Source organism: Sarcophilus harrisii, chromosome 1 (genome assembly GCF_902635505.1).
Source record: "Sarcophilus harrisii chromosome 1, mSarHar1.11, whole genome shotgun sequence".
Lineage (NCBI taxonomy): Eukaryota > Metazoa > Chordata > Mammalia > Dasyuromorphia > Dasyuridae > Sarcophilus > Sarcophilus harrisii.
In genome coordinates, this window is record NC_045426.1 from 16,426,052 (window position 1) to 16,445,301 (window position 19,250).

General features: G+C 42.9%; 1 protein-coding gene and 1 long non-coding RNA gene across 5 annotated transcripts in view; one reads left to right on the plus strand and one right to left on the minus strand.

Moving 5' to 3' along the window:
* The window catches only part of LOC116421603, a 41,696-nt gene extending 25,600 nt beyond the window's left edge, over positions 1-16,096 (minus strand). The window contains exons 1-2 of the long non-coding RNA XR_004232053.1: positions 15,976-16,096; positions 11,736-11,929 (exon numbers count right to left, since the gene is read on the minus strand). This is a non-coding gene — a long non-coding RNA (uncharacterized LOC116421603). The remainder of the gene's footprint in view (positions 1-11,735; positions 11,930-15,975) is intronic.
* Positions 1-19,250, plus strand: part of BBS9 (Bardet-Biedl syndrome 9) — a 282,920-nt gene that overhangs the window by 211,162 nt on the left and 52,508 nt on the right. The window lies entirely within an intron of this gene.

Consider the following 19,250-nt stretch of genomic DNA (forward strand, 5'->3'; position numbering starts at 1 on the left):
TTCTTATTTTTCTTTATTTCTTCTGTTACCTCTAAGCTTGCAAAATGGTTATTTGAAGAGCTCAGGGCTGCCATTAAGCCATCTGGTTGGCTAATCCTTACTCCTCTGGCCAATAAAAACACTGATTTTTTTTTTTTTTGTCATTCTTCAATTTAAATATCTGTGATAGTGGTAAGACTAATATTAGTAGAGAGAGCTCACAATGCCTTGCTAACGTGAACCCCGAACTAGAAATTGGAACAGATCTCTTAAGATAATGGGAAATCAGGAATCATGCTAGAGTTGGGAAGATCTGATCAAGAATTGTTTAGAGATTTTGCTGTCTCATATCCTGGAGTTCCTAAGAAAATAGATGAAGTGGATTTTGGGGGTCAATATTTCCAAAGTCTGTGTTTTAAAAGATGAGCCTGGAGATTCTGGGTCTGTAGGTTTAATAGAGTTCAGCAAAATACTGGACAGTTGCTAGGAAAATGAACACAAAGAAAAGCCAAAAAGGAAACATGGGGTGGGTAGTAAGAGCAGGGCTTATCAAGCGGGCCTTAAGTCATTACCCTTTGGGCTGATACCGCAGGGAGAGGTCTTCTGTTGGATTTCTTATTCTGTCCTGGATGCCACAGGAATCAGCTAACTGAAAAAAATGGATCTAAAACACACCTTTTTGTTAGTTCTTCCAATGAAGACAGCCAATCGGAGGAGTCAGAATTAACGAGAGCCAAAAATCCTCTGAGAAAAGTATTCAGGAACAGAGAGAATGAAATGGAGTGGGAACCAGAAGGATTCAAAGCAGTCCAACAAAGCATAAAATGACATGGTCCCGGCTGGCTTGTAAGGGTCTCTGCTGATAGCAGAAGGAGAGTGAGTCACTGTTTGTCACACTTTTGAAATAACAAAACCGTGGCCTGAGAAGCCCCTCAAAACGGTGTGTAATCTTGGAAGCTTTGATTTGTCATCCCCTTATGATCTGGCACTGGCTCCATACAGGATTGGGAGAAAATCACATGATGTTGGGCTTTCTGGATAGAAGCGTGTTAAGTATGGGAAGGGATTAAGAGCAGAATGACCCAGAGAGTCTGGAAGAGGAGCCGTGGTCCCAGAAATGAGAGTTCTTTGCTTTAGAGACTTCTGGGTGGGAGATAGTAACTATGTAACTCCTTTCTGCCTCTGCAATCTCCTGCCGCACTGAAATTAGGAGATTACAGGGGCTGGCTTGGCTGGCCCAAGTTCCCGTCTGTAAGCTCTTGATGCCGAATTCGAAAGGCTCCGGGAGCACAATATAAATCCTGGCAGATCCCACAAAGCCGGAAGGAGTTGGGGATGGGCCCCAGGACAGCTGACGTGGCCTCGCCCTAAAATGGCCGGCTCGGAAGAGACTTAGCGCTCAACTGTTAAGGGCTACGTGATGATTTGGCCCCAGCAAATCACCACCATTGTCTGCTAGGGCACAATGCAGGGTCATAGGAACACATCAAGGGAGGGGGGGCCTGAAACTGCTGGAGTTGTGACTTAGTGAGACGTTCAACCAAAGTGCCCTTCGGCTGTAGTGTAAAGGAGAATTTCCTGAAGGGGAGGACTTTGAATTTCCTCAGGAATTGATGATCCCAAAACAGGATCCGTGCCCATGTTGAAAGTCCTGTAAGCTGCAGCCTCCCTCCGGGTCAGCGAGTGAGTGAGCTGGATCACCCCCTAAGGGCCCAGGCAGCCTTCTGGCCTGGCCCTCTGGAGGCTCCCCAGAGACATCTTCTACCTTCTCTGGCGGTGGACGAATGTGCTCCCTCGTTATTGGTGAGAGCCATGTTTGCACGGGGCAGAACAGCGGCCGAAGGCGTCCTTGTGCTGCTTTCCATGCTCCCCATGGTCGGTCACATTTGGAAGTTTAGTTTGGGTCTCTGGCTGTTAAGAGAGCTTTTGGAAGGACAAAAGGAGAGCTCGTGCACATCTTGAAAAGGGGGAATTCTCTTTCATTTTTTGAGACAGAGTCGTTCGTATGTGGTTTCGATAGGGTTGTTCATAATCCCTCACATTATGTCTTTAGACCTCACAAATCAGTGTTATTGGACGGGCACCCTACCGAGAAGCTAACGTGAAGAATGGAAAGCTAAAATGGCTTGGAAGGAAGGGGAGCGTGGGGGCGGAGAGAAGCTGCTTACTCGAATGTTGAAAATACATCCCATATTGAAGTTATTAAGATACCACAGAAATCTGAAAGCAATTTAGACATAAGTTTAGTTGCGAGGGAGGTGGGTGGGGTGGGGGTGGGGACACCATAGACATGTGGCCGGTATTTACAGACAGAAGCTAGTGAACAGATTTCCCCACAAGCGTTTGAGAAGAACAGTGGTGAAAGAAAGTGCATGGGAGAATGTTCGTTTCCTTTCCCTACAACCCCATGCTGTGGATTGTTGTATTTTTGTTTAGATGGAACGTGCCGGGAGACAGGCCAGACCCAGCAGGTCCCCCTGCAGTGGACTCTCCCTTGTGCTCCCCAAAGGAAAAGGTTGAGAAGCTGCTGTTATCGGCCCCGGGGGAAACCCAAGATGTCACATGTGCTGACATTGCCTTGCACGACACCTTTAGCCATCTATATTGGTGCCTCGTGTTACATTTATAATTTATCATTAAAAAATAACGTTCATTGTGACACAACACTGACGTTTTAACATCCACGCTGCTCCACGGTGGGACAGACTTCTCCCTTGTGTCCCAGAGCCAGCTGGTTCTCTGGGAACCCTCCCCAGCTCTGAGAGTTTCCCAGGATCATTACGAAACAATTAAATCCCGCTGTTGCAGACTCCTGGGTGTTATCCCTCCTTTGTACTTGGAGCATCCGTGCCAAACGTCCCTTCTTATTTAGTCTTGAGCAAAATGTGATCCTGGTGGAACCTCCTAGAAAGACGGAAGAGTGATTCAGTGCAATCAGGGCGATTGAGAGACGCCTCATCCTTTCTACTTCCACAAAGGGTGCGTTTTTCTTGACAGTTGGTCTTCATGAACGCGATGAATTTTCTGTGTTTTCCCTTGTTCACTTTGAAGAAATTGTGTGACTGACTTGGGTGGTAGCCACTTGAGGATGTCCCTGTCCGTGTCTCAGGAGGCAGCATATGTGGTGGATTTTCAGAGGTGGCCATATGCTTCCCCTAGTTACACCTCCTCTGTTCCTTGACTTCTACAGAGGGCCCGCAGGACCTCATCTGCCAGGAGACTTTTCCAGGCTCACTGGAATCATGTGTGGGGATGTCCTCCTCCCGCAGGTCCAGAAATACACAAACATGTGTTTGCTGAGGGATCATCACCACAGGTCTTGTGCCTTGTTGTGCCCAGACAGAAAGAGGGGCCTCTCCAACCCACCCCCACACATGGGCACAGAGCCCATGATTTTTGTCCACGGGTGCTTCATTAGCTGTCGCAAGCTAGTTTGTGCCTGGCATTTTAGAGACATTTTAAATCCGAAGGTCTTATTTCAAGGTTGGTTGTAGAATCAGTGTCTCCGAGATCGTTTCATCTAAAATGGCTCCTCTGCAACAGCTACATGACCATCCACCCTTCATGTAAAGACAACCAGTGACAAACTTAACCTATTTTGTGGATAGCTTTAATTAGGGGGAATCAAGCTCAAATCTGCTGCTTCCCATCATTCACCATGGCTCCTAGATCTTGCCCCTAGTCTTGAGGCTGAGAAAGACCTGTCTAGTTCCTTTTCTTTTAAATTTAAATTTTAATGAAAATTAATCAAATTTTATTAATTTAATTGATTTGCTTCATACTTATAATTTAATTAAATTTTAAGTTTAAAAGCCATCTAATGAACAGAGATAGATTTTTCCTGACAGGTGGTTAACTTGTCAGTGGGAGCACTCACTCCTTAAAAATTGGCACATGCTACTCATCAAGGCTCAAGTGATTGTTTTGTTGATTGTCCAGACGTATAAAAGTGATGGAGAAAACAGTAGTGATGCACATTAAACTTGAAAACGTGTCATTTTGAAGATACGTGCAATTACAATTATTGTTGTTATTATCATTGTTTTGGAGAGCCAGTTGTTAAACATTTACCATCATGCCCTTGCCTTGGAGGCGCCTCTTCCCACTGGTAAATTCCTGCTAAGAACTTCCATTTGAGGAAGTCTAGACCCACGCCAGCTCCCTTCTCTGCCAGCTCAGCTCTTGACTCTGCTCCCATGCAGGTGTGGTTCCCCCATTAAAATGTAAGCTCCTTGAGGGAAGGGACTCTGGTTTTTTCCTGCTTGTATTTATATTCTTATCACCTATCACAGTATCCAGGTGTAAGAATTCATCTCTCTCTATCCATCTAATATACATAATCAAGTACAACAAATCCCTACATTGGTCACATCTGAAAAACACTCACTTCGTTCTGCAGCCCTGGTCCAAACCTCCCTGTGGGAGCTGGGTAATGTGCTTTGAACATTAGTCCTCTGGAGCCTGGACGCACATTGCCTTGATCTTAGTTCTCAGAGTTTTCAAAATTGTTTGTTTTTTCAGTGAAAGTGTTGTACAAATTGTTCTCCTGCTTCTGTCTCTCTGTGTTACTTCACCCAGGTTTGTCTGAAGCCATCTCCTTTATCACTTAATGACGTAGTAGTCCCGTTACCTTCCCATCCAATAATTGGCTCAGCCAGTTATTTTCACCAGTTGATGGGCCCATTTTGCTTTCCACTTCTTTGCTCCTGTGAAAGAGAGCTGCTAAGAGCTTGGATTCCCATTCACCTCACTGCCTTTGAGATATCTAAAAACAGCTGTCTTATCCCCCCCAGGTGGTCTCTCCTCCAGGGTAAACAGTGCCATAGAATTTAAGGTGAAGATGCTTCCAGTGACCATTCAGTCCAAACTGTAGCCTTATGGCGAACCCAGAAATGGTAATTCTCTTTTTGCTTGAAGAACCTGGACATGTCAATCCCGTTACCTTCTGCATGGCTTTACCTCTCACCAGAGCCTTCTCCAAGTGCTAATGGCAGGTCCCTGGTGCAGTGGATAGAGTGCCAGAATTCATGTGGAGAAGATTGCTCTTCCCAAGTTCAAACCCAACCTCAGACACTTCCCTTCTGTGGGGCCCTGGAAGTCACTTAGTTCTGCTTGCCTCAGTGCCCTCATTTGTAAAATGAGCTGGAGAAGGAATGGCAAACCTCTGAAGTATTTTTTGTCAAGAAATCCCCAAATGGGGCCATGAAAACTGACTAAGGAAAGCTTTTTAACACCTCGGTCTCTAGCTATCCCTCACCCTTGCTCATCTCGAGTGCCCTCTTTGTCAAACCACCTGATATCCAACTGCTTTGGGTTTATGCTCTTTACTCTCTAAGCATTTATTCTGTGGATATTCTGCATCCTGTTGTCTCCCTTTTTGGGACGCCAGCACCTTGTCCGTACGTAATGATTGTTCCGTTCTTCATATTTGGGTCCATCTTGGCACGGGGCCTGCTGCAGCCCCTTGGCTGAGTGGTGATGACAATCTGAGAACGTTCCCTTTTAGGGTTCTTCCCTCATTTATTCTCTTCTTTTCCAAACTGTTTTTGAGAGAGATTTTTCCTAACATATTAATGTGATTTCTGGTATAAAGCATATGTTTATCATAGGAAATCCTTTTGTTTGAGAAGGGGCTTGTCAAGACTCACTTAAAAGGCTTAAAGTGTTCAGGCGTCACAGGATCATTTTGATGTAATGACCACGGCATGGCGTCTGGGCCAAAGGAGCCTCAGATGCTTCATCGTTACCATTATTAATGATTCTTTTCAAAAGACTCACAAAAGAAGGAAGTACTTATCGTCAACAGTAAAAGTGGAATCTTATTTCTGTTACAGCGCCATAATAATTTTAACTGTCAGTGGGAAATTAGTGGGAAAAGTAAATATTTTCTTACTGTCTCTGATGGTTGCAAGAAGGTCTCTCTCTCTCTCTTTCTCACACACACACACACACTCTTAGAGTTTGTGTCTGGGATAGCTAGAGAGTTAAGACTCAGGAGTTGGATGCTCTGCAGCGGATTCCCATCTGGCATTTTGGTGGTGGGCTTGTAAATGATGTTGTGGGTCCCAAGAGTGGCTGAATGGAAATGTTCTCTCTGGAGTTCTCCTAGAATAGTCATACGCATAAGCATACTTTTTTTTTTTCCTTAGAGCAGAACAGATTCATTACACAAAACCTAGGTAGAATAAAATGTACACTCTGACATATGCAACTTACGCCTGCATTATTCTGTTCTAGGTATAGTTCCCTGAGTGGGTTTGTATGGCAGGCAGAGAACATATTCCAAAGGGGGAGCCAAGTGAGTGAATGAATAAGGACTGACTCTTGGTGATTTCTAGTGCCTGCTTGCAAGGTGAGGGAAGCTGCGCTTGCTCCTTGGACTCAGAGGTTCATGTCTGCATCAGCGATTTATTCTGATCGGTTCTAGACTCAATGGAGAGTTCTTCTTTGGAATCAGACTCACAGGAGAGAAGAGGTGTGGGACACTAGATCTGAAAACACAGTAGAAATGCTGTTGAGGATGAAGAAGACTAAGGAGGAGAAGGAGATGTGGGTGATGGCAGAATTGCAGGATAACAGGACTCCCCTATTTGATGACAAGCTTATGATTTAATTTACTTTCATCCAATGACCTTAATTGGTTGGTTTTCTTGTTTTCTTGACTAGACAAGCTCAGGGCAGGTTTTTCATTTATTTATTTATTATTATTTTTTAAAGATATACCTTTGTATCTCATGGGCTAATAATACCAGTTTCTGTGCCACCAGAGGCATTTCATTGGATAGATTACCTGTAACTTTTCATTTTGGCCCAATAGACTTTGAGGAAATAGTCCCTTCCTTTCATTTACTCAACAAAAGTCACTTTTGGCTTGAATTGTTATCTGTGCTAAGGCTTTGTCACTAGTCTAAGGGAACTTAGAAGCCAGTGAATGTCTTCTCTCAGATCCATTTGCATTTTTAATTTTTTGACCTTTTCTATTACAAGACTTTGTTGTAACTTTCAAACTACATATATTTTCTCACAGAATGTAAAGGATGAGTTTTTGCCTTGTTTCCTTCTTTTATTTGATTAAAAAGAAGATATTTAGGGCCCTTTGAGTCTTTCTTGAGGCAGTACATTGAAAAACTATAATTCTGGTTTGGACACATGGATTTCCTGTTTTGTTACATATCCTTCTAATCCCTTTCCCAATAAAGTCCAATGAAGTAAAGTTATAAGGCACTTTCTACTCAATTAAGAGACAAAACTTGGTTGTCTTTTTGTCTCTCTATGACGAAAGAGAACATTATTACAGGTGGCCACATTTAGGTCTATGTAACTAGGATTTATGTTCTCCCAAAGCACATCAGCATCAGTTCAATAAAATTAAATTCAGTCTAGCTGAGATTCAGTTTGCGATAGCCATGTGGATAGACATATACCGTCCCCAACAGTGAATAAAAATTTGCTGATGCAATTGTTGGTCCTGTTAGTAATGATGTGCTTTGCTTTCTTTGTTTAGAGTCGCCAAATTTTCCAGACTCCCAGCAAATAAAATCCAATTTCTAGTTCTGGCAGTGGAGTCTCCCTCCATACGCCTTTGTGGCTTTATAGCCATCGAGTCTCACTCCAGCGCCAACAATGTTTCCACGCAGTTTCCAGGGACGTCAGAATCCAAACCACGTCCACCCTCTCTGCATGTATCAGCTTCTTTCAAGTCTTGCTGACTTGACTGAGAGTGTCTGCTGTTTTGGTGGGGAATGATTGTTTTCTTTAAAAAGGAGATAAGGGGCTTATTTTGCTCTTCCTCACCCGGTGAGAAGGAAGGTTTTTAAGGAGCGTGCGTTCTTTGACCCACCTCTAATGTGGCTGTTTTAATATATGGAAAGGTAACATATAGATGACACATTTCACACACACATGTATAGGGTGTGAAATGTTTCATCTATACATATATATATATGTGTGTGTGTATATATGTATGTGTATATTTACATATATAGGATGAAGTGTACTTTCATTTTTGTCTTCCCTGTCCCTCCTCTCTTTCTCTCCCTCTTTTCTCAACCCCTCCCCTCCCTTTCCTTTCTTCTCTTTTCTCTCCTCTCTCTTTCATTAATATCAAAACAATCTGTTGGTGGGTCATACATTTAGCCTCTGAGCTGTTTGTTTAGTGATACAAAATTGAAAGTGTCCTGTGTTTGAATTTTTGCTTTAAAAGCCAAGTGCCAAGAAGACAGCTTGACTAGCTGAAAAGTGCCTTGGAGGGGTTCCGTCCAAGCCCCTGGCTCGGTGAGCTCCCCAGGAAGCGCACGGCTTGTCCCCTTGCTGTAGCGTTAGCTCTGCCCGCTGTCCTGGGAGGAGCAGTGCCTGGGCAGTAGTCACTCGGTGGTGGTTTCTGTTGTCAGGAAAGGCCTGTGGAGTTCAGACCCATTGCATCATGTTGTTAACACTGTTCAGTGATGGTGAGAAGGATCTTTGACTGTTTGTTTTTCATGACGGAAGCTTTGGACAAAGTTCTTAAGTACTAGAGGGGAGGTCATCTTGTCCAGCCCTCATATTGTCCAGATGAAGAAGCTCTGTCACATTGAAAAAGCCGAGGGCTGTAGTGTGATCGGCAGCTTAACCCGTTTCAGCCCAGTCTTCCCCACACATCCTCCAGTGGAATTCTAGAGGAAAGCGGCCCAAAAGGCAGCCCTAGCTCTTCGTGGAGGGATCACGGGTCCATTGATGGTCTTGACTGATGCAGAGAAGGGCAGCTCTGTCCAGAAGTAGCTGAAGTTTCTGGGTGGTCCTCAGAGTTCAAACTCATTAAATGGAGAAGAGGAAAATAAAGAAAAGAATCCAGTGCTGCTCTGTGCTTACCTAAGCTGTGCGACATATTGGGGCGGTTTCTTAGTTTTCCTCACTCGTTCCTCAGTGGCTGTTAAGGATTCACATTCGTTTTTAAGGGGAGTCGATGCTCAGATGCTTGGTCTGGAGGTGGTGATGTCTTAGCCCTCTCCCTCAGGATCTAAGGGCCAGGCCCCCAAGCGTCCCTGTTTGTGGTGCCTCGAGGGGAGGTGTAAGGGTCCAGAATGTGAGGCCGTCACCCAGAATGCAGAGACAGCCGGAGTCAGACCCAGTTGTTGTCGCTGCTGCCCTTACGAGGGTTAGGCCGGCCCCAGTGTCAAGAACCTGGGGATGGGAGGGAATGAACCTCCAGGCACATTGCTAATCTGCACGTGTTTTTTGAGGATGGAGTAAATCCGTGTATTCCAGCCACAGAGGATATACCTTGTGCTTTATTGACAACAGATTTTTTTGTTTGAGGTCACTTTTTCCTGTCTCCTTTCTCCAAACAAGCATCGACATTTTGCCGTAACCTTCAGCATTAAGTAATGGAAGGAACCACAGCTAGGAGCCAGCTCACCAGGATTCTGGACTGGCTTCTGCCATTAACTTGCTGTATGACTTTGGGCAAATCACTTAAATTGGAGATTGGTGACCTTTTCAAGGAAAAGAGCCCTTTTGAGAATGATTTTCTTTTTGGGGAAGAGCCTCATTTTAATATTTTTTTCAATTAGGTTTAGAAAGATTTTGTACAAACCTCATTTATTATTTTTTTCGGTTTATCAATCAATCTATCACCAAGTATTATGTTAAACATTTGTGTGTGCCGAGCACTTTATGGCCTAACTCTGGTCACTTCATGTCACGAGTCCTCCCTGCCTGGTAAGGGGAAGGCTTTGGATCTGCCGGGTCATAGCCCAGCTGGGGTAGTTAAGGCTCGGCACTGGGATGACAGTGCACACTCTGTTTTCAGCCACGGCTACTTCCATTGACTATTTTCTAAGGCACAAGGAGTTGCTATATGCTTTACTGGAGAGTCAATCCACACCATGACTAACTATTTATCTGTGAGAGCTAAGCCATCGCACCTCTGGACAAAGCACCTGAGTATCGGCTCCCCTCACAAACTAGGGTGTATCCTTAACAAGGGTGAAAGTAGATGCAGTCCTGGGTCTTTGAAGCACTGAAACTTGAATTCGTTAGTGTGAAGATGCTGCTCGGAGCGCATGCATCTATCTGTTAGACCTGATCCTCCCATGATTCCCCCTTGCCTGCCTGGCCCTGTCACAGCCAGCTTGGCGAACCCATTCCGAAATGTGCCTCTGAGATGGAGAGTCTGAAAGGACGGGCCCCTCACCTTTGCAGTTTGGCAGTCGGTCGGGAACTGCCTGTGGACCCTTCCATGAATCATGTTTTTTAAATAAATAAAACAGAGGCTTATAAGACAGCAATTATATTGAAATATAGTTACCAGAATATTTTTTAAACATGTTCACAGATCTCAAGTCGAGAACTCATGCCTTTGATTATGCTCCCAGTGTGTCTGTTCTCTGGGATATTTCCAACACTACTGGGAAGTCCAGCTTCTGCCCTTGACTCTGACATGCTCTAGAAATTTTTGCCTGTGATTAGCACATAGTAGGCACACTTAATAAATGTTTGCTGATTGACTTTGCATTCAAAATGAAATTCCACAAAATAGCTACATGATTTTCTCTAGAGTCAAGAGTGTTGAATGGATACCATCAACATATAGTCTTAGCTTCCTAATAAACAAACTGCCAAAGCTCTGCCTATAACTTCTTAGTGAGTATTTTTGAGCAACGGAGTTAGGGACTTTTTTCTTTAATCTTTGTAATTTCAGTGCTTAGCATTGTGTCTGGCATATAGTAAGGGCTTAATAAATGCTAATTGCTTGTTTGGGTTTGCAAATACATAGAGTCAAGTTACATCATATGTTGACTCTTGTTACGTCTCATCTGTCCCCTGAAGGTGATGTAGGGCCTGTGTAATATTTAGACAGTGCTTTAAGGTTTGCAGTATCTTGTTTTGTCCTTACAGTCCTAGAAAGTAGATACTCTTATCTCCATTTCACACAAAAGAGAGTGAGACAGATGGAGGTCATGACTTTCTCAGCATAATGACGTAGCTAGTTAGTGTCTGAGGCTGGATTTGAATACTCGACTTCCTGACTTCAGGTCTAGCACTCTGTCATGTATTGCACCATCTACCTGGCTCAGAGTCAAAGTAATTTCATTACTCTGAGGAGCTCTTCCCATGGAAGGCATCAGTTTGGAAGCAGGGTAGATTTTAGGCCCTATTAAGAGAATAGAAAGCCACTTTTCTTAATCCAGTGCACATGAGTCCTCATGGACCGTCTCTACATGTCAGGAGTTCTTGGGTTCATAAATGGAGTCTGTAGATAAATTTCAGAGGGTTAATGGACTTGAATGGAGGAAAAAAAAACCATTTTTATTTTCACTCACCTCGGACTGAAATTTAACATTTCCTCCAATTACTTAAAAATATTATTCTAAGAAGGGCATACTTCTCCATTCAGTAATGGAAAATCGTCCCATTAATCTGGGATCCATTGGGAAACATCACTTCACCAGCTAGAATTAGGTGGGGAGGGGTTAGCATCCCTTCCCCATTCAAGCAGTCTAGCTAGAAATTCTTGGTTGTCAACCATGACAGTGCCTCACACGAAGGTGTTTAATAAATGTTGGTTGACTTGAGTGACATTATTAACTGGGAACACACATATAAGGGATGCTTAGCCCTTAACTATGACGTTGTCAAGGACTTTGGAGAATAGTGGATCTAGCCATAAAGCATCGGTTATGAGCAATGCTATTACTAAGGAAAGCAGGGAGTATGTTGGGGAAACTGATAATGAGCTCACCCGTGATGGATGGGGTTGTTACATGGAGAAGACTTACCTGTCAGGAGAATTTGAAACACTAATAATTCACCTAAAACACACAGTGGCACTGCTGAGAACCAAGAAGTCTGTGATTGCCGCACTGTGTTTCGGGACATCCTGTCAGGCCAGCCTTTGTCACGAAGGTGTGCTTGTTCTTTGGGTCTTACAAGACTTCCATTGTTCTCCTTTTAGTGACTGAACCCACTCTGTCTGGAGAAAGAGATCACAGAAAATTTAAGTCACTAAGGCAGCACTTTCTTTTAAAAAAATAACTTCTCCAAGGTTGTTCCCTCCGGCCCAGAGTGCTGTCATTGAGAGAAGTTTCCTCTGCTGAGGCTGCTTTCTCACTAGCTTCTTCTGTTGGCAGAGGTCCCTGCAATGTTGGGAACCACCCCTTCTCATGGCTCCGAGTTTGCTCTTATTACCTCAGGCCAAGTGCAGCAGATGTCCACAGCCCCCAAATTCTGGGGACTGCAGGGCTGTTGCATCCCAAGTGGAGACAAAAGGCAGCTAAGTGCCTGAATGGCCAGATGGCCTTGGAGCCAAAAAATCTGAGTCTGAATCTTCCCTTCAATGGATGTTAACCAGTGCTCTGGACACATCACTTAGCTTCTCTGAGCTTCAGTTTGCTCATCTGTAAAATAGGCATATGACTAATACCCACCTTGGAGGACTGTCGGGAGCATAGAATTAGAATCTGTATAAAGGGCTACATTGTTAAAGAGATGAGTTTTCTAACACTGGGCAGGCCATCTCGGCTTGCCTAGTGAAGCATTATTGACATGTCAGGTCTGCAGCTGTTCATTCAGTGCCCGCTCTGTGCTAAGCTCTGGGAGCGTGACAGAGAGGGGAGCTATCTCTGATGTCCTGCCTAGTTCCTAGTGGTATAGAACGGATCTAGAGTAAGGGCATTGTCCCCTCCTAGACATCTTTGGTTCTGTGAACCCCCAAGCCAGCTGAGAGTTCTTGCTTTCATTGGCTGATGGAAGATTACCTTTGGTAGGTACTCCACCCAGTCCCTCCCCATCTTGGCTCCTGCCCTGTCCTTGGTGCTGAAACCCTCTCAAGATTTCTGGGGTTGCCGCTTTCCACTGGAGATATGGTGTCATAGACAGCTGTGGTGAGACCATTCAGTCTATCCCCACTGACCATTTGGGAAGTTGCCACTCTTCCATTTTCCATTAGCTCATCTGTGATCTTCCGTAGCACTCAGAGACCTGGGATGGTGGAGACCTGCACCTGAGGAACATCCCACTCTATCTCCGGGCTTCCCAGGAATAATCAGCTTCCTTAGGTAGGGAATGGACTAAGCCTGTTTTTTTCTTCCTTCAGTGTGGCAGGTTTGGGTAAAGTGAGTACACAATTTGGCTTGAGAATCTTGTGTAATGTCATTGGGAGCCAAATTAATGTCTGGTGCCGTTTTTGTATTTTGACCTAGAGGCAATAGGGAACCATGGATGACGTTTTGAGGAAGAAAGTGATGTGGTTGGACCTTGGAAGGGTTATTTTAACAGATAAGTGAGGGATGGATGGGGGTGGAGGAAGACTAGATGTATGATGGCCAGTTTTGAGGCTACACCATAGTCTAGGCCAGAGGTGATGAGGGTGGGAATCGTGAAGGTGGGAAGAATGGAACCGTGGAGGACCAGCCTTTTGGGAAGAGAGAAGGGACCGTGAGGTTGACTCTGAGCCTGTAGTTAGTAAGGTAGTAGGTACTTGTATAATGCCCCTGTGAAGTTTAATCCTTTTCTTTTATAAATGAGAAAACTGAGGCTGAAAGGTAATGTGGCTCAGGCCTGAGTCTCCCGACTCTGTTTATTGTGTTTTCTTCCCCTCAAGAGAAGCAGCCACAGGGTGAGCTGGCCTTAGGCGTAAGGCCCACTTTAGTCACCTCCTGACCATATGCTCTTCACGTTTCAGGCAGTTCTGGAAAAAGATCAGTGTAAGGAAGGGACTGATCTGTGTTGCCCTCTGAGGGATGTTGCCTTCTAAGCACTGGACGCTGGAACTGAGCGTCACCAAATAATCCGTGTTGGGGGCCGAGCTGGTCTGTGAGGGAGAAGTCAACAAAATAAATTGGGGACCTCGTTGTCTCTCTCATTAGGAGAAGCTGTTTAGAGGCTGGGAGTGAGATCATGTGACTGCTGCCTTACATTCGCTTCCTGCCCTTGGTGTTGGGTTGTGTTCATGTGTGTCCAAAGCCAGCCCTTAGATCCCATCTGCTCTCTGGAGCATTTAATAAAATACCAAGAGCCCTGTGGATTGAGAGGGGAGCTATCTTCCCTTCTTATCTTCATCATCATCCACCACTTTACCTGCTGTTAACATTTCTTCAGAGTTCCAGAGACTGAAACCACCTTTATACCTTCAGTCAGAGCTTCAGTCTGGCATCGTGGGCTTGAGGTTAGTGCTCATTAAAATACAGCTGAAACAGGTCTGGGTTGGAGAGCATGGAAACAAGAAACCTAAGAGAAGGATTCCAGAGACTGCCGTGTGTGTGTGTGTGTGTGTGTGTGTGTGTGTGTGTGTGTGTGTGTTTGTAGGCTGGAGAAGAGGACAACAAAAGAGTATTTTCCTCTGTTTTGTAATTGCCCTTTAACTAATCTCCACTAAGTCCAGTTAGCCTGAATTTGACAAAGAACTTTGAGATCTTGATCCACTCGGAACAAATGGGTCTCCTTTTTCCCAGGGAGATTGGCAAGCCAGGTATCTCAGACTCTATTCACTGTAGTCCATTACTGGATCCTCACCAAGACCCGGTTTTGTCCAAAATGGCCGAGAAAACAAGAATCCCAGAGTTTACACAAATCACTTTAGCTCCATTGGAAGCAATGAGAGTGATATGAAAAAAGCTCTACTTGCTCCCGATACCACATTAATCATAATTCTTGGGTCAGCGGAGGCCAGCGGAGCTAAAAGGGCTCATCCTTCTCTGGATGCAGTCTGGAGGAGTTGAATTAGGGCCTCCTCAGAAGAGCTGGGCTGAAATCTTTATTACTGTCCATATGAGCTTTTGTAATGCTCATGGTGAAAACATTTGCTGCTTATCTGGATCATCCAGACAGTGGAAGGCTAGTTGATAAAACAAATGAATGAGTCTTGAACATTGTTTTGCCTTAAAACATGTAATGAAAGACCATTTTTCTGAGGCTTCTCTCCTCACTTCCAAATCAGGACTGGGGGTCTAATCTCTGTTTATTCAATCAGATTCTTTTCCTCTTGTTTTCTTGGAGTGCACAGCACTGATATTGGTAAAAAATGCTGGTGTTTTCTCCTCTGCTTTGGGAGTGAAGGATGTGACGATGTTTGGATTACAAACTGCTTTTAAAGGGCTTATCTCTTGTTTGAAGGGAAAATAAAAAATTGGACTCTTAGCTTTGCATGGAGATTGCAGTCCTAAAGTGATGTTTTTCCAAAATTGGTTTTTGAAAAAAAGAGAAAAATATTTGACACATGACCTTTTCCTGAGGATTTCAAAATGCATTTTAGATGATTATGCTTCATGCCTTCTGGGTAAACTAATGATTATAAATATAATTATTCTTCTTTTATGAAGAAGCTGGCTAAATTTGGGGACATGCCCTGCTATGCCAAGATAAGGCTTCAGAAGAGATGAGTCTCAAATGGGACGGAGAGAGCTTAGAACCATGACTTGGGGGGAAGGATTCCAACCAAAAGAGGTAGTAATGCTCTCCATTGTTGTTGAACTGCACAAATGATTGGTGGAGATGGTTTTTATAGAATTAAAATGGGGGTGGCGAAGAAGAGAGAAACAGAGACACAGAGAGAGGGAGAGAAGGAGAGGAACAGGAGATAGAAGAGATGGAGATGAGAAGGAAGAGGAGGAGGAAAAGGAGGAGGATGGGGAAAGAGGGAGGAACAGATAGAAGGAGACAGAGAGAGGGAGAGGAGGAGGAAGGGGAGCAGAAAAAGGAGGATGGGGAGGAAGGGACAGAGAAAGGGAGGGAGGGAAGGAGACAGAGAGAGGAGAAAGAAGAGGGGAAGAGAGACAGACAGAGAGAATGAGAATATTTGGGGGCCTACTTCACATAACTTTTAACCAGACCCTACAATCTCAGCAAATGATTATACCATATTTTTTTTTACTTACTCTAAAAGCCAAATTTGGAAACTTTGTACCCAGTCTCATCACTCAACAGAAACTGCTTTCTCCAAAAGTTTTTTATTTATGGCTTTTTTTCCCATCTCCTTCTTGAGCCCTCTTCAGCCTTAAATAGCATTGACTATTTTCTTACCCTCTAGACTGCTGCCTCTGGAATTTCAAACTACTGCCTTTTCTTGCTTTCCTGCCTCTCGGATGGCTCCCCATGTTCTTGGTGGGCTGTCATGTCCTTATCTCCTCCCTTGGAGGATCCCTAAGGTTCCATCCGGGGTGGGTCTAATTGTTTCTCTCTCTACTCTTTCTCAGTGACTTCATGAGTTTCCATGGGTGCCATTGTCTTGGTTATGTGGATGACTTGAAGATCAGTAGGTCTAACCTTAACCTTCCTCCAAACTCCAGTCCGTCATCAGCAATTCTAGTTGGACATCGGTGAGCATCCCAAGCTTACCATGTCTAAACCATGGCCCGCTTTTCCTCTGAAAGATGTCCCTTTTACTGGTGAGGACATCCGTCCCTCAGGCTCATGATCTTAATTGTTGTTCTTCATTCCTCATTCTCACTTTCTCACATATCCATTGCTTGTTCCTACTTCCTCCTCATCTCTCCTGTCTGTCTTTTCTTTCTCTTTGATTCCCAGAACTCTTCTGTAGCTTTACAAATTCTCAGTTCTTCCTGGCTTTGACTGGGTAGCTGGAAGCCATATTCAGCTTTGTTTTTCAGAACAAATAGACCAGTTATCATAAGCAAAATGTGCATGACAGTCCACCAGGAAATCTTTTTAGGAGGATCTGGGTATCACCTGAATAGAAGGGATGACCCAGGCCATGTGATTGCTATAGGAGAGAATACAGAAAAGCTTTAGGGAAGTAAATATCTTTATACAGGAGACAGAAGATCCTGGAGCAATCAGAGAAATGGGAAGAGAACCATGAAAACCACCAGGTGGGAGGGCCCCTGTTAGCTGTTCTATAGATTTGATAAACTGACTTCCAATGGGAGTAATGCCCACTGAGACACTTTTTACTGAGCCATGTGTATGCTTTGGATGGCCAAAGTATGGAAATGACTAAAGATTTCCAAGCTCTCAGACAGTTCCCCCCCTAAATTTTTATACATTGTATGCCAAGTTTTCTTTTCTTATAGAAATGTCCTGGAAGGATAATAACAACAAATAGACATATTACAAAGCACTTTATAGACACTACCTCATTTGAATCTCAAAACAATCTCATGGAGGTATTATTATTCCCATATTAGAGATGGGGAAACTGAGGCAAAGATGCATTTTTTTTTAATGAATTCTAATACTTTGATTAAAATTCCACTTCTTTCATTGTGGCTGTCATCTTTACCTTGCTTGGATGTTTAGAGAAGTTGGAAAGATTGTGGGATTGGGAGTTAGGGGTTTTGAGTTGGAATCTTTTCTCTTCACTCTTTTATTTTTCATGACCTTCTGCACCTCTCTGAGCTTCCCCTTCCTCCTTAGTATAATGGAGACACTGGCCTACATGATCTCTAAGGTCTCATCCAATTCTAAATCTTGCGTGTAATATCAATATAAAATTCAGTAGCTAGATTGTAGATTTTTAAAAATAGTATTTTTCCCCAGTTACATGTCAAGAAAACTTTTAGCATTCATTTTTTAAGATTTTAAGTTCAAATTTTTTCTCTTTCTTTTTTTCTTAAATGGTGGGCAGTTTCATATAGGTTGTACATATGCTGTTATATTAAACATATTTCTATCTTAGTCACAGTTGTGAAAAAAGAAACAGATCAAAAGGGGAAAAAACCCATGAGTAAGAATAAGTGAAAGAAATATCCTTCGATCTGCATTCAGAGTCCATCAGGTCTTTATCTAGATGTTGGGAGTATTTTCCTTCTTAATTTTTTTGTCCTTATCTGGGATCATATTGCTGAGAAGAACTGAGCCATAATTGGTCATCACACAATATTGTTGATACAGTGTACAGTGTTTTCTTGATTCAGCTAATTTCAGTCTGCATTGGTTCATATACGTCTCTCCAGGTTTTATGAAATCTATTTATCATTTCTTATTGCACAATGTATTCCATTGCATTCATATACCACAGTTTATTCAGTCAATCCCCGAATTGATGGGCATCCCTTTGTTTTGCAGCATTTTCTACCAGGAAAAAGACTCTATAAATATTTTTGCACATTTCGTAGGCCTAAAAAAAACTTCCTCTTTTTTATGATCTCTTTGGGATACAGACCTGGATCAGAGATATGAATAGTTTGATTGCCCTTTGGATGTAATTCCAAATTGCTTACCAAAATGATTGGATCAGTTTACAACTCTACCAGTAGTGCATTAGTATCCCAATCTTCCTATATTCTCTCATATATTAATGACTTAACTTTTTTTTTGTCATCTTGGTCAATCTGATAACTATGAGGTAGTTTAAATTTGCGCTAATTGTTTTAATTTGCATTTCTCTAATCAAAAGTGATTTATGGTATTATTCCTATGGATAATTTTAATTATTTTATCTGAAAACTCAATTTATATTCTTTGATTGCTTATCAGTTGGGGAATGGCTTGTATTCTTTATATAAATTTGACTCGGTTCTCTATATATTTAAGAAATTAGGTCTTTATCAAAGACATTTGCTATAAAGATTGTTTCCCAGTTTCTGCTTTCCTTCTAATATTGATTGTATTGGTTTTGGTTGTGCAAAAGTTTTTCAATTTAACATGCTCAAAATTATGCATTTTGCATTTCATAATGCTGTCTCTTGTTTGGCTATGAATTTTCCCCCTCCCCTTAGATCTGATAGGTAGACTCTTCCTTGTCCTTCTAATTTGCTTATGATGTCACCTTTTACGTGTAAACCCCTGTTTTAACCTTGTTTTGGTATATGGTGTCAGATGATGATCTATACCCAGTATATGTCCTTATTTTCCCAGCAGTTTTCATCAGTCGTGAGCTCTTATCCCAGAAGCTGGAGTCTTTGATTTTGCCAAACACTAAGTTACTGTGGTCATTGACTTCTGTGTCTTGGGTACCAAATCTGTTCTGCTGATCCATCATTCTGTTTCTCATCCAGTACCCGATAGTATTGATGATTACTGCTTTATAATATAGTTTGAGATCTGGCAGTGCCAGGCCACTTTCCTTTGTATTTTTTTTTTCTAGTTAATTCCTTCTGTTCTTCCAGATAAATTTTGTTGTTCTAGCTCTTTTAGAGAATGAGGTTTTTTTTTTGGTAGTTTGATTAGTATGGCATGAGCAATTGGTATTTTTCCAGTTGTTCACATATAACTTTACTTGTCCGTAAAGCACTCTGTGTTCATATAGTTCCTGGGTTTCTCTTGGCAATTGTTTAAAGTTATTTTAAGTGGAGTTTATCTTTCTATCTCTTGCTGCTAGTCTTTGTTGGTCGTAT